The sequence below is a fragment of the Trichosurus vulpecula genome, chromosome 2 (genome assembly GCF_011100635.1).
Source record: "Trichosurus vulpecula isolate mTriVul1 chromosome 2, mTriVul1.pri, whole genome shotgun sequence".
NCBI lineage: Eukaryota > Metazoa > Chordata > Mammalia > Diprotodontia > Phalangeridae > Trichosurus > Trichosurus vulpecula.
In genome coordinates this window covers 101,210,055-101,225,633 of record NC_050574.1, presented here as the reverse complement: position 1 = coordinate 101,225,633, position 15,579 = coordinate 101,210,055, and the positions used below count along the sequence as shown (strand labels likewise).

Genomic DNA, 15,579 nt, shown 5'->3' with positions numbered 1-15,579 from the left:
GCTTATGTTCGTAAATCCCTACTGAATGGATGAAAGACCATGTTTGGTCTTTGCCATTTTCTGGGAAGAGCAATTACCAAACATAGTCAGATGCTGGGCACTTGCCCTCTTTTTGTTTACAGCCAAAGGAACCGAACCATTGAAAGCCGGGCCATAATACATTTGCACTGAGGCAGACACCACAGTGCAAGGTCCCTATTCTGTTTTGGCCTCCAGAATCCAGAGCTCATAATTTTATCCAAAAATGGACCCAGGATTCAAATGTCAAAAATGTTATCTTCCTCCAACTAATCTTCCCATTCTTGCTCCAACCATAGCTTTCTCTAAAAATGTCAAGGAGAGATGACTAAGGGAAGGGATTTACAGCCTGCTGAGCTTGAAGTTTTATAGTCATGTTTGATTGTCAGGTTCCTATTTCTTGTGGGACAAATGTGATATTTCACTCCAATCAATGTTGTGTTCTATTTTCTCTGAACAAATATTTATCTTTTAGGCAAAATGTTCTTCCTTCAAAAGAGCAAGAGAATCATAAAATAGGAATATTGTCAGGGTAGATAAAAAGAAAGGAGCAATACAAGGGCAATCAAATACATCTGTAATGCACTGTTTATAAATGTTAGAGGTAGAGGAATAAGCTGGATGACCCAGCATGCCTCTTCCATAAAGGTCTAGGTAGAATGAATTATAGCAGTGACCTGGGAAGTGAATCACTCAGGTCAATTGGACAGAAAATTTGGGGAAGGAAGAAGAGGAGGGTAAGCTAAGACCCCTGTGAACCCAGTAACTGCCTGCTCATGCAAAACTAATGTCCTGTGGTGTTGCCAATCTGTTTGTTCATGCCCTCTTAACCACCACTGGGAGACTCTATAAAATGGAAATGGCTGAAGCCACTCTTACTGATCATAGAAAAGGCTAAAATGAATGAGGCAGCCAGACTCTAAATGGCCCAGTTCACGCATACAGCCTTGAAGGAGTCAAAATTCTTCTGGCCTATGAGAATATAAATACAGAGAAATCTAATCAAGGGACAGACAGTGAATTGACCCTCACAGGCAGTATGTGTGTCAGTGAAGTTGAGAGCAACTCAAGCAGAGAAGCTTTAGAGGAACGTTGTAGGTAGTATGTGCCAGAGCAGATGATTTTTGAGATCCAGGGGAAAAGAAAGAGAAAAAAAAACCTAAGTGACAAATGTTTGCAAGTCGTCAAGTGTTAAAACTATTCCTGGAAAATAAACTCCAGGAGAGATGTCTTACCCAGATTTGTTATCTGGTACTTTGGATGAATATAAAGAGGAAACATGGTCATGTGAGATAATATGCGTAAAACACATTGAAAACCTTAAAGTGCTATATAAAGGGAGGTTATTATTATTACTATTATTTCAATATTTGAAGGGACGCCAAAGGCAAAGGGATGGAGAGGCAGATTCTGTTTCAATATGAGAAACAATTTCCTAATGGTTAGAACTTCCTCAAAGTGGAATGGGATGTTTTAGGACATGCACAGTATGTCAGATGTCACCTGGTTTGGTGTTTTTTAGGATTAGGTAAAGGAAACTCAGCCTTTAAAAACCCAAGAGAGAAAAAACTATGAATTAAGTCAATAGTGAAAAAAAAACAAAACAAAATAATGGGTAGGAAAACCAACCTGGAATTGAAGAAGGGGCTGCTCCACAGAAGAGGGAAGTTGGCTAGTGGACATCACCATGATTATGAAATGTTCCTTTCTTTGTTTTATGGACAGTGAAATCAGAAACAATAAATAGACCACAGTAGGGCTCCCAGGAAAGCATTTGACAAAGTCCACAATATTGTAGAGAATAGAAGTAGAGAAACATGGGTGTGTAACAATATAGTTAGGAGGATTTCTAGTTGAGTGGTAATACCTAAGTACTGCTGTTCATGGGATCAGTGTCAACCTGGAGGGAGCTCTCTGTCCTCCATCCTGTTTTGTTCAACATTAGCATCAATACGTGGCTTAAGACATAAATAGAATATGAATCAAAATTGCAGAAGCTGGGAAGGAAAGCTAATACCCTGCATGATAAAACAGGATCCAAAAAGAGAACTGAGCAAATTTAATAAGACGAAATTCAGTAGACATTAATTATAAAGTTCCGTACTGAGGCTCAAAAAAAATCGACTACACAAATACGATGTGGGGAAGATAATGCTAGACAACAGTTTGTGTGGAAAAAAAAGACTTGAGTGTTTCAATTGCCTGCAAGCTTTATAATGTGCTGTGGCTTTCAAAAACATTGTTAATTTTTTTCATTGTTTTATGATCTGGACCTGTGGTTTTGAGTAAAATCCTGCTACCAATGCATATCTGCAACCATTATCCAATTTACAGTCTTGTCAAGTTACCAAGGGCACTGAGAAGTAAAATGACCTAAGCAAAGTCACCTATATGTGCCAGATGTTGCACAATAATGCAGACTGTCCTGACTCCAAGGCCAGTTCTCTATCTTATGTTAACCTAGGCTGTGTTAACAGGAGTGCCAACCTCAAGCAGGATAACAAATCCACTGTCCTCTGCTTTGGCATAGAAGCATTGGGTAGCATTGTGTTTATTTCTTAGTCCCACATTTTAAAAGGGCTCATGGGATCATAGACTTAAAGCTAGAAGAAACATTAAAAGGCATCAAGGCCAAACCTCTCACAGAATCTGAGGTTGAGAAAGTTAAGTTATTTTCCCAGGGTAACACAGCTAGGAAAAGTACAAGGCAGGATTTTAACTTGGGTCTTTTAGAGTCCAAGCCTAGCTCTTTGTGCTCTGAGCCACCTAGCTGCCTAATTTACAAAGTGGAAGACAATTTCCAGAGGAAAACAATCAATATATTGAGGGGACATGAACCTATGTCATGTGAGAGAAATGGTGATGTTTTGCCTGAAAAGGAGCTTTCTAGGTACAATTCAACACTTGCTCAGAATCTAGAATTATTTTTATTTAAGCTTCCTTCATGTCTTCTCACCTTCTATAGAGTTTCTTCCTTCCTTGTGGACTTTTCACCAAACACACTCCTTGACAACACTCCTTTGGTGACATGACAGCATGTCCTTGTTTTGTGTATCTTGAACAGAGTCAACACATTGCTTAATGGGTTGAATGTAATTGTAGCTAAGCTTTGATGTCGGTCTATGTTTATGGGTATTTAGCAATAACTCTTGTAGAGAAAGAAAAAAGAAACAGAAAAACAGTCAGAGGTGGAAATAGAGGCAGACAGAGGAAGAAAAAAAGACAGAGAGACAGAAATACAGTAATATAAAATTCCTTACATTGCATAATCCTGGCTTAAAGCTTGACATCAGTGCACTATGTATTGAATAAGATGGTTTCTGTCCAACTTCTCATATGTTACAGTTTCCATTGAAATAGGACTCTGTTCTGGTGTCCTTCCCACCCAACCTAAAAGATAAGAGAATAGAATTGTGTAGCCAACTACAGTAGAGGTTGAGATTCAGTCTCAATCAGAAAAGTTTCTACCAAGAAGCATTAAAAGGAGACAATTCCAATCTTTTGGAAAGTTTGGGAAGATTTGGAGAAAGATGATTGGAGGAAAAAGTGAGTTGTACAAATTTTGCAAGTTAATTTATTTCTCTGGTCCTTGATTTCCTCACATGGAAATTTGTGATTTGAAAGCTTCTCTAAAGTTTCTTCCAGCTCTAATAGTCTGTGCTTCTAAAGGACATTTTGAAAGTCAGATCAATTATTCAAATTGAACTTGTGACATATAAAAAGTCTGAGAGACAGTTTCTGAGTAATTAATCATTTTATTGATCATGTTAGCAATAATTAATAAAAGAGATCAGTGGCACTCCTGAACGCCAAAGACTCCTCATGGAACCCACTCAACACATATGCCCTTGAAAGAGTGGGAATTCTTGAGGATGGCAGTCAACTCTGATTGGTTAATAATTAATGAGAATGAACATTATAATGGGAAGTAAGCTTATTCTAATCAAGGGCTCAGACCTGCTGAGTGGAACTCAATGGATTTAGATTAAGGTTCTCCAATTGGGTACGGTAAGGAATCTCACCCAGGATCAAAAGGTAGGTACCCAGCAGATTTTGGCAATATCATGCATTAGCAATGTCCTTCAGATGCTGGCTTGGCCTACTAGAGAATAAGAATCTAGGAAGGGAAAAAAACCTAGATCTCCCCAATATTTGCTTATTTAATAATCCTTTCAAACTGAAAAGTCACTCTGGGAAGCAATTTCTCAATCACTATAATTTTTGTTGCAGTATATTTTTGAAAGATTCCACTCTTTAAAATTCTTCCTAGCTTTAAATATTATAGAATGTTGGCTGAAGGACTCTTCTGAAATGGACAGAGAATTCTTTGTGCTGTTTTTTCATCAGTACTTTTTTACTTTTTAATTGGAGTACACTTTTGTTTTTCTTTATTATTTATTATTCATGGGGTTTAATAACTTTATCATTTGTTTTCAAATGAAACCTCTTGCTTTCAAGATATTCTGTTCCTTAAATGTTGTTGGTTTTAATCACAATATTTCTCTCATTGGATTTTCTTAAGCCATGTATTTTGTATTCAAGCAGATGTTCACAAAATAAATATTCATGGTGCATTTATGCAGTTCATAATTCCACATGTAACAGGTTGTTTCAAATGAGTCTACAGACTTCATTTTCATCTGGCTGAAAAAAAAGCTCCCAGAATAATATTTCAGTGGCATTTATACATCTAATAAAGATGTAGTCATTAAAAGAACCTCTCCTCTTGTCAATCATTCAGAGCAAAAACATCATCTACCATGCATCCATTTCAATCCTAAAGGGCGATGCTTCTGGCAGTGCCAAAACAGTGCCAGTGAAGTAGGATTTCTTTTCCTGAATGTTATTTCAGATAGTGCCTTTGATACTTAGTGCATGGGGCACAAAATAAGAATTTAAAAAATCACATGGGCTATTTTCTCCAAGGTAAATAAATATGTAATGCTTTGCAGTACTGGTATTATGAATATCATAAGGTTTTACAGGATTAAAATTTAATCTAGACAGGGGAATTCATTTTCTTCCTCCATGCTGAAATGAGATCGCCTCCTGGGAGTTGCCAAATACACTATTTAAGATAAAGTATAATTGCAAAACTTCAACGCATTCCTAATACATCTCTTCTTTCACTGTTTCCATCAAGATGACTTAACTGTTTCCTCTGTAGCCCATTTTCATTTCTGAATAATATAACTCATAATGCCAATATGGTTCCATATGCTGTTAATTCACTCTGTCTGCAAAAATATATTGTCTGCCTACTATGTGCCACTATCATTAAAAGGAAATCAGGCCCCAGGTCTGCCAGACATGCCATGGAACACAAATTTTCCCATCTCTGTCTATTTATAGTTATTAAAACATTGCCCTGCCTATGACAACACAATTTGCCCATTTTCTTTCCTTTGTAGGCAGTGCTCCTAAGAATTATTTTAAAACTTAAATTCATCTTTATATCTCTGAGAAAGAATTTCACTAGGGTTCACAATGGCCAATCTTTACTATACATCAGGAAAAGCTAAAGTCTGACTTGTTCTAAGTCCCTTGCTCTCATTGCTCCTATTCTGCCAGGGTAGCAGAAGGAGGGCCATTGCCAAGGAGCAGCTTCTATTGGGAGGAACCACAATAGACTGGAGCACAGGCTGAAGTGGACCAAAATGTTTTGTTAGGTTCTCATTTCCCACAACCACCTTTCAAGGACCAATTAACTCCTATTCTGGAAGACTGTGATGAATACCTTAAAATTCCTCTGAGGTTCCCCTCTGTCATCTAAGATTCACATTTACCTTACATTTTGAGGTTCTTGAAATACATGATATAAGAGATATCTTAATTCTCTAGTTATTAACAACAAGCAAAAAATAAAAAGGAGATATATGCTCACAAAAGTGTTTGCCGCCATCCTGGAGTGTTTCCAGAGCAAAGGTGAAATGGAAAAGGGATTCCCTATAGATGCAGGAGTTCTCCAGATTCTTCATGTTACAGATGACATTATGCTGATTGCACTAAGCCCCAGAACATCATAGACTTTTATGAATAATATCCATGGTCACTAAAAAGAGCTTAACCTAAAGATTCACAGGAGGGAGACCCAGGCAGATGAAGAATTCCTACTGCCCAGAGCCAAACTGTTGTGTGCAGTTGGATGGGCAACCCATAGACCTGTTCCACTAGTCCATAAATCTGGAAAAGATAATAGGTGACAGATTTAGCATAGAATTGAATAGCAGGAAGAGAGCAATGGGGGTTGCCTTGGGGGAATTTTCATCCTTTCATAATTTCAAACTTCTCCCTGAAACAAATGCCCAAAAGAATAGAGGGCAGGGGAAGACTTAAGTATATCCAGCAAGAAAGAGGCCAAAATTTTTTAACAACAATATTTTTTTTCAGCAAAGAATTATAGTTGGGGAATTAGATGGCTCCAGCATATTACCAAGGATGAACTGCGTGGCAGAATTAGTATAAATATATAATCAAAGAAATGAATGACTACAAATGGAGATGAATTTAATATAACAAAAGTAAAGGAAAACAGATGGTCAGTCTGTATGATCACTTGATATCTAGACCATGTTAACAGATATAGAGGAAGGCATCCAGTAAACTGAGCGCCTGCCCTATGGGAGATTTAAAGGAAGAAACACATAAGAACTATAAATGGCGAGAATGTATGGATAGGCATTATCTGCACCACTGAAGAGAACATCCACATAAAATGTCCATCGAAGTACCCAGTACAAAGGTTAAAAAATGTTTTCTTACAACAACCTTTTAAAGTAGGCGGCATAAGTATTTGTATCTGTTTTACAAATGAGAAAAGAAAAACTCAGTAAAATTAAGTGACTTATCTGGAATCACATAATGAACATCAAAGCTAGCAATTCAAACTCATTTCTTGTGGTTCTGCGATCAGGGTACTTCCCAATAAAACATGCTATGCTTCTGGTTTACCTAAAAAGTCTCTAGGCCCTGTACATTGCCTTTGACTAAGTAAGGTTCATGTTCCACTGATCATGGTCAAGATGATTTACTTCCAAGTGAAAGGTGGCAAGTTATCTTTGGTTGGCAGTTTCACTCCCCTAGACATTTCCCTCTACTCAGGAGGGATGAGTAAGCTATGGTTATCAACATCCTCTGAATACATATATAGCCATATATAGCTATCAACATCCTCTGAATACATGGCCACTATTACCTTAAAACCTCCCAAAGGGATAGAAGAGGTAACAGACAAAATGTCATTACTATGGACAGTTCCCCCTCCTCCATATTCACATGCCATCCCTTGTCGCTACAGAGAAGCACTGATAGTGGCACCTATCTTTCATCTGCCTCTCCTGGAATCAGGTAGCACAGTGCAATTAACATTTGCTCTCTACCTCCTATATATAGAAACACAGAATTTCAGGGCAGGAAAGAGTATTTAGAATCCATCTAGTTTAATACCCACCTAAATAGGACTCTTTATTCCAGCATTTCCAAAACTAGTATTTCAACCTTTGCTTGAAGTCCTTCAAGGAAAGTGAATCCACCACTTTCCAAGATATTCTATTCCACTTTGGGATTTCTCTAGAGCAGGAGTTCTTAATTTTTCAGTTTTATGGACTCCTTTGGCAATCTAGAGAAGCTTATGGATCCCCTCTGAGAATAATGTTTTAAATGACTACAATATATAGGATTACAAAAAATGTATATAGTTTACCGATAGTTATCAAAATATTTTTTCAAAGCAAATTCACAAAACCCAAGTTAAGCAACTCCTTTTAGGGGCTAGAATGTTTTTCCTTAAATCAAACCAAAATTGACCTCTTTGCCACTCTCAGATGGTGGCAGGGGTGCTAATCATTTATCCCACTTCTGATTTGGAAGTATATCTCTATGACCTGTGATCCTATCCATGATAAATAATCAAAAGGCACCAAAATCCTCTCTTCTAGAAATTAATATCTACCTTTCTAATGTCTTATGCCCCCTTATTACATGCATTATGGTGTGATCCTATGCTGGGACTGTTAAGTGTTTGATAAATCAAGGACTGGGGACACTTACATGTTTGAGCCAGGGGTAGGAGCTGAGGAAGGAAAGTAAGCTCAGATGTTTGAAGCAAAATCCTTCTAAGGCATAATTGTATTATGGAATCATGGCAGAAGAAATCATATTACCAGTAGGCAGCTGGAATTGGAAGTAGCTGAAACCCTTCAGCGTATACATGGATATAGTTTCTTGTATCTGGTGCTTTTATAATGTCCAATCTTCTCTGATGTTTAACTAACTGTAACAGTAAGGCAATAATAACAATGTAGATGATAATTGTCAAAATGCCCATGGGGTTCTGTATTGCAAAGTATATGAGACTCTCCACATAGAAGGTAGAAGAAGTAAACCATTTATTCAGACACCAGAGAAACAGATCCCAAAAGCCATTTATCCAATCTATCACAGCAGTAAAACATTCCATACATAATATCACAACATGGAGCCTCGTCATCCCAAAACCTCTCTGACCCCCTGCTGGGGTCTTCCCAAAAACTAACTCATAGTACAGCTAAGTCAGCCTGTTCAGTTCTAACAATCACAAGGGCAGCCATTAGCAGCCATAACTGCTTTCTCTCTCTCTCTCTCTCTCTCTCTCTCTCTCTCTCTCTCTCTCTCTCTCTCTCTCTCTCTCTCTTTCTCTCAGCATTTCCTGTGACATAACTTCCTTTTCCTGTCAGGAAGCTCCTCCCACCACATGTAACTTAGGCATCCTGTGACTCAAGAAGGTCACATGGCCTATTAACAGGTGGGAAAGATCTCCAAATTTGAATTGCTAACTACACTAACTCACTGCCCAGCACCTCGAGTGCACAAAGACAGAGAAAGCAAGAGAGATGTGGCTGGAAATTTATGGAAGAGTCTGAAACTATTAAGAAGTCTGTCCCTCAGACCTCTAAGTCTATTGACTGAATATCTGTGATTAAAACTTTTTTCTGTGTCAGAAGTAAGACGGTGTGAAATGATTAAGTTTAAGGTTTTTTGGTAAATGTCCTTCAATTTGTAAATGACTTCCTTAACACTAGTAAGATTTCACTTGCAACTTTGGTAGAAAGTCTTAAGACAATCAGTTTACCCTCCATATGAAAACTTAAGTGTAATTTCTGCCACATTAACAAAAAAAAATGTTTTGCCAGGTTCACAGAGCATTGGCATTTCAAAGGCTCTAAGTTTGGAGCTTTTCTTTAACTGGTAGATACGCAGGTTCCCCCAGCAACTACGGATACCCAGTGTCTCCTCTGAATGCTCCCCAGGGCTTTGGTAATTGGGATCACCTCTGCAGCACAACTAGGAAGTCCTTTTGATTCCATCCACCACCCTGTACCTTCCCTTGAGAACCCCTGAGAACCATCCAACCCCCAACAAGTAAAAATAAAATAAAAATACTGACACCATCAGGTTAGAAGAACTTTTGCAATGCAGGCCTGAAAAATTTCTGTGACTCCTGGCCAACAGATAGATTCCAAAAGTAGCAGCTGCTCCTCCTCTGACATTAAAGTATAGGCAATCCCACATACTCCTGACTGGGCGAAAGCCCAAAGACCCCTCTGGGACAGTTCAGCTCTCCACTCACTATTGTTCAGTATGCACTTACCCTAATGCTTAACATACAACATGAATGCATTATGTTCTTACTGTGGGGCCCTTTTATAATCCTGATGTTAAGGAAGAAGAATAATGGAGACTTTCCAAGTAAAAGACAATGAATGGCTCTATCCATCATTGTGTGGACATGCCTAGACGAGACTGTGCCAGTGTTGATAATTAATATATTTAGCTCACGTAGTTGTTCAGGGATAGTTCAGTTGCCTGTTTCTCCTTCTAAATAGCTAGCTTTTACTCAGCGCTTTATGATTTACAAAGTGTTTTACATGTGTTATCTCATTTGATCTTTATGACAACCCTTGGCAGTAGGGGCTATATTATTATTATTATTATTATTATTATTATGATTATTAATCACCAGGAAGAGAGAAATTAAGTGACTTACCTAGTGTCACACAACAGGTAAGTGCCTGAGAAAGGATATGAACTCAAATTTTCCTGTCTCCCAAGCCTACCACTTTATTTACTGCTCCACCTAGCTGTGTTATGCTATAAATTCCAGGATAGACCCAGTTAAATTCATACTGTACATTACCCAGTAGAGTGAAGAAGCAAGTAGGTATTTAGGATTGCGTGTATATAGATAGAGAAAAATTAATAAAATAATGTATGCACCCAATGGTATTCATTCAGAATTTATTCACTACTGACCCACTGGCACATTCACTATTACAAATAGTGAGCCATTCCCTTTAGCCTTATTTATGTTCTCAGCCTCTTTCTGTCCTGTCCTTGACCCTCATAGTTATCAATGAATTCCTTGAGTGTGAGCTCCTTGAGAACAGGGATGGTTTTCTTTTTGTCATTGTATGCCCTGCACCTATCCTAGTGTTTATCACATAGTAAATGTTTCATAAATGCTTGTTAACTGATGAAGGCATCCATATAGTGCTGGTCAAATCTTCGAGTAATGTGAAGCTAGAAGGTAGGAATTGAATTCTCTAGATGAGGGACAAATAAATCTATAAATTATTTCACAGATTCTACAGACTCTCAAAGTTAGAATAGACCTCACCAAGAAGTCCTGAATATGAATTTGCTCTACAATATAACAAAGAGATGGTCATCCAGCCTTTGCTTGAAGAACTTACTGAGGGGTAAACCACTACCACTCAAAGAATCCTATTCCATTTTTGGACAAGTATGAGGGGATTTTTCCTTTCATAAAGCCAAAATCTGTTTCTCTATATCTTCCATTCGTTGCTTCTAATTATGCCTTCTTGGGTCAAGTGGAAAAACTCTATAATCTCTCTTCCACTTAGCCCTTGGAATATTTGGATACAGATATCATGCCCACCCCACTCCCCAGTCTACTCTATTCCTGGCAAAACATCCACGGTTCCTTTCTTCAACTGAATTTCACATGGCATGATCACTAAGTCTTTGACCATCCTAAATACCTTCTTCCATTATTAAACTGTAATGCCCAGAATTGGGTACACTATTTCTAGGGCGACCTAACCAGGGTAAGGTACAGTGTATCTATTACCTTCCTAACCCAGTACACCATGCCTTTCTTCATGCTTTCTAAGATTGCATTAGTTGTGTTTTTTCTGCACATAATGGTATCGTTAGTTACTTCAGCCAATAATATTAATTCACATCGTTTGGTTGGTTGTTCTCCTCCATTCTTGAAGAGGACCAAAATGACATCACTATGCTGGGGTCAGGAGCAGTGTGTCCGACTGTGGCTGTGTAGTATATACACTATGTTTTCTTATCTGTATACATATTGTATCCCCCAGTAGGATGTAAGCATGGGTAAAGGCTTTTCTGCTTATCATTGTATCCTCAATGCCTAGCACAGTGTCTTTAATGTAATAGATGCTTAATAAATATTTATCGAATTGCATTGAATTAAGATGAACTGCTATCTAATCATATATGCCCCATTTTGGAAATTACTTTGTAAACTCAAGTGTTAAGATGTTAAACTTTTCTTAGTGATTTTCATTTTGTTAAAATCTACCTAACATTCTAGCCTTTAAAGGTCTTTCGGTATTCTAATTAAGCCATAACATGTTATATAAATATGTGCATATTATTATTGTTATCACAGATTCAGAATAGAAAATTACCTCAATAGGCTGGACCAATGGGCAAAAACCAGTAAGATGAAATAGAATAGGAGTAAATGTAAATTCTTACATGGAAGTTTAAAAGAAAGGTAGGTTTATAAAGGGGGGGGATGCGAATGCAACATTAATTCTTATAAAAATGGTAAGACACACAAAGAAATTAAATCTCAATAAGAGTTAAGTGTTATCATGACAGGCAAATAAGCTAATGCAATCATTGTCAGAAACCTATCAAAATATGTCATGCTTAAGGACCATTACCCATGCCTGAAGATTTATATGGGCCAAATGTTGCAGTGGGAAAAGACATAGGAAGCATTGGTAAGGATTATGATAGTCTGAGCAAGACACCAAAGACCTTTAGCAGCAAATATATGGCAGGTTATTGAAAATTATTACCACCAAGTGATGACAAAGCTTTAGAAGATAAAGATACTTAGGAATTTAGGTAATATGCAATTTATTAAGAAGATGGTGTCTGAGACTAGAATTTGGATTTTTTTAAACCAAAATCTTAAAATACAGAAGTGACTGGCCATTTATCAGGAATAGAGTGCTGGTAATGATGGCTGGTAAAAATACAATTGCCTAGATTCTTGTAAATCTGGTCAAAAGAGTTTACAACTAAAAAGTATATGCCTGGGCAAAAAGTGGTAGTGGTAGGATAAACTTCCCACATATTTCTGTCAAGGCAGATACCGTAGAAAGGAACAAGTAACAATGCAGGAATAAAAATAGGACAATGAGAATAAAATCCAATAATATAAAGTATAAAATAGCACATCTCATTCAAAAAGAATAGGATAAGTAATGAAGGAGTAGAGGCACATTATATATTAAAAAGGTGTATTTGTGTAAAGGGATTCGGGAAACAGAGGAGAGAAGAATTGTGGACACTGTTGTGAATATAATATAGACCACCTGGGAAAATGGATGAAATTCTGGCATGGAGTTATGTTATGGATGAGAGTATCCAGTTTTGGAGATCTCTCTCTCTCTCTCTCTCTCTCTCTCTCTCTCAACTCTCTTTCTCTCCCCCTCCCATGCCAAAAACAGAGGTGTTAACAAATTATTGATATGCCAACATGCCTTATTGACAACACAATTACATTCTTCAAAATGTGGAAGAGTCAACAATTAAAAATGCTATTTTGAAGCTGAATTGGTTCTTTGGTCTCAAAAACAGGAAATGGCAGCTTAAATAGTATTGATAGAGGCGATAAGAGGAAATGGCTACCTCATCTCAGAAGTTTTGTTAGAGAAGAAGGGAATGATGGCTTAGAAAAGAAAAAAAATACTAGGAAGACTAGCATTGACACAAAATGAAGTGAGCAAAACCAGGGGAACAGTTTAAACAGTAAAAGCAATATTGTAAAGATAAGCAACTGTGAAAGACTTAGTAACTCTAATCAATACAATGATCTACCATAATTCCAAATGACTCATGCTGAAAAAATGCTGTCCATCTCCATATAGAGGACTGGTGGACTCAAAAGTGCAAAATGAAGCACACATTTTTTTCTCTTTCTTTTTTTCCATTTGGAACATGACTAATGCAGAAATATGTTTTGCATGACTACACACGCACATATTAGCATGCTTACATATATGTGTATATATACATATATATATATATATACATATATATATATATATATATATATATATATATATATAGTACCATGATTCTTTCCTTAATGGATGTGGAAAGGAGAAGAGGGAGGGAAAGAATTTGGAAATCAGATTTTTAAAAAACTTAAATTCTTTTTTTAAAAGAAGAGGGAATCACTAGGCATGATCTAACACACATCCCAGACTTCATGAGAACAAACTTCAAAGGATTCAGAGACAGGATATGTAGGACCCTATGGCCAAAAATTCCACAAGGAAAACTGACCCAAGAAGGAATCTGTCAAGAATGAAATTCTAAACAAATGTATAGTTTTATAAGGAAGGTATTGTTTAAAGAAGCCTATAGATAGCTCATCAATCAAGTTGGATTTTAAGACATTTAGAGGAGATGGAAGCAAAGAAGGATAAGTAAAGACGAGTGATGAAGAATAACATCATTCTGCAAGAATAGTGTAGGAGCACCAACACTCAGGACGATCTGTGCTTGAGGATAAGTGATCGGGAGACTAAAGCATACTTTCTTAGCTATACTAAAGTTTGTCTTGCAAAATAAAAATTAGAAGTAAGGTCCTCCACATAGTTCATAACTGTACAAAAACATATAGTCAGTGAAGTCAGAAAGAGGTTTCCCACCAGGAAAGTCAGCAAAAGGGCAGGTAAAAAAGTAAACCTGTGGAGTTGGGGAAAGAGGTTATAACATAGAACACAACACAAACCCAGTTAAACCAGTCAGAAACTGACAAAGCCAGGGAGATGAACTTCATCTGGGAATCTAACACATAAGCACCTGCAGAAGGACCTGAGATCTCCTAGCCAGAGCTTTTAGTAGCAGGCTTATGAATGATCTGTAGCTCCAATAATTAGGGATCTGAAACCTAACCTTGACCCTGGACTGTCAAAATAGAACACCCATACATCACTGTACAAGGACCAACCACATATTTCTTGGAGCATTGGGTGCTAAAGCATGAGACACAACCAACTCAGCAAGTTGGTGCTAGTGTCACGGGAACTATTCAGGATGCCTGGATCCAGCCTGATCCCCAGGATACCTATGGGACTTATCAGAGTCATAATGGGACAGAAACAACTATTGAATGAGCATCATATAAGCAAGAAAGCACAGAATCCTACCAAGGCAATAATCAACAGTGCATTACCAAGGCCTTGAGACAAAAACCTTGGAACAGACAAATACTGGAACGTAATTCCAACTGCTTCATCAAGACTGGAACCAGCAGTGGTGTCCAAACTACAGAGCTAAATAACAGCTACCTTACCCATCAAAGGGAATCAGGGCTAATAATATTAGAATTTTTATAATGCGTATTATGGGTCAGGCCCTATGCTAAACTCTTTTACAAATAATATCTTATTTGAACCTCACAACAATCCTAGAAGGTAGGTACTATTATTATTCTCGTTTTATAGTTAAAGTAACTGAGGCAAATGGCACTTAAATGACTTGCCTAGTACCTAGGTGGCATAGTAGACAGAGTGCTGGGCCTGAAATCAGGAAGACTTATTTTCCTGAATTTAAATCCAGCCTCAGACACTTACTAGCTATGTGACCCTGTGCAAGTCACTTGCCCCTGTTTGCCTCAGTTTCCTCGTCTTTCAACTTAGCTGGAGAATGAAATGGCAAACCACTCCAGTATCTTTGCCAAGATAATCCCAAATGGGGTAACAAAGAGTCAGACATTATTGAAATGACTAAGCAACATCACCACCACCAAGAAAAACTGGAAAGAACAGTCACAAAGCAATCAATGGCTAATGATACCAAATTACAAAGAATAAGCATGCCCTCCCCCTCCATAAAGAGAGATATGAGAAGAAATTCTTCCTCCCTTTCCCTACACCTATGCAAAGGAGAGGTCCGTAGTCATGGAACATTGCCCACATATATGGATTTTTCATACGTATTCATCAGTTTTGCTGATTTTTTCCTCTTCCTTATTTTTTTCTTAAAAAAATATTCTGTGTCACATGAAATGATTCTTTGGTAAAGAGGAATGAGAAGGGAGAAAATTACAGGGTGTGGAAAAAAATTTGTAAAATTTATTTTAAAAATAAAGCAAAAAGCAAGTTATCATCAACAATTATATGAAAAATGCTCCAAAACACTAATAGTAAGGGAAATGCAAATTAAAACAATGGTGAAGTATTGTATTGTCTTTTATCTGTCAGCATGACAAAAATGACAAAAATG

General features: G+C 37.4%; 1 long non-coding RNA gene across 1 annotated transcript in view; it reads left to right on the top strand.

Annotated features, from left to right (window-relative positions):
* The first annotated feature begins 3,977 nt into the window (after positions 1–3,977).
* Positions 3,978–15,579, top strand: part of LOC118840189 — a 29,563-nt gene continuing 17,961 nt past the window's right edge. Inside the window, exon 1 of the long non-coding RNA XR_005009653.1 lies at positions 3,978–4,053. This is a non-coding gene — a long non-coding RNA (uncharacterized LOC118840189). The remainder of the gene's footprint in view (positions 4,054–15,579) is intronic.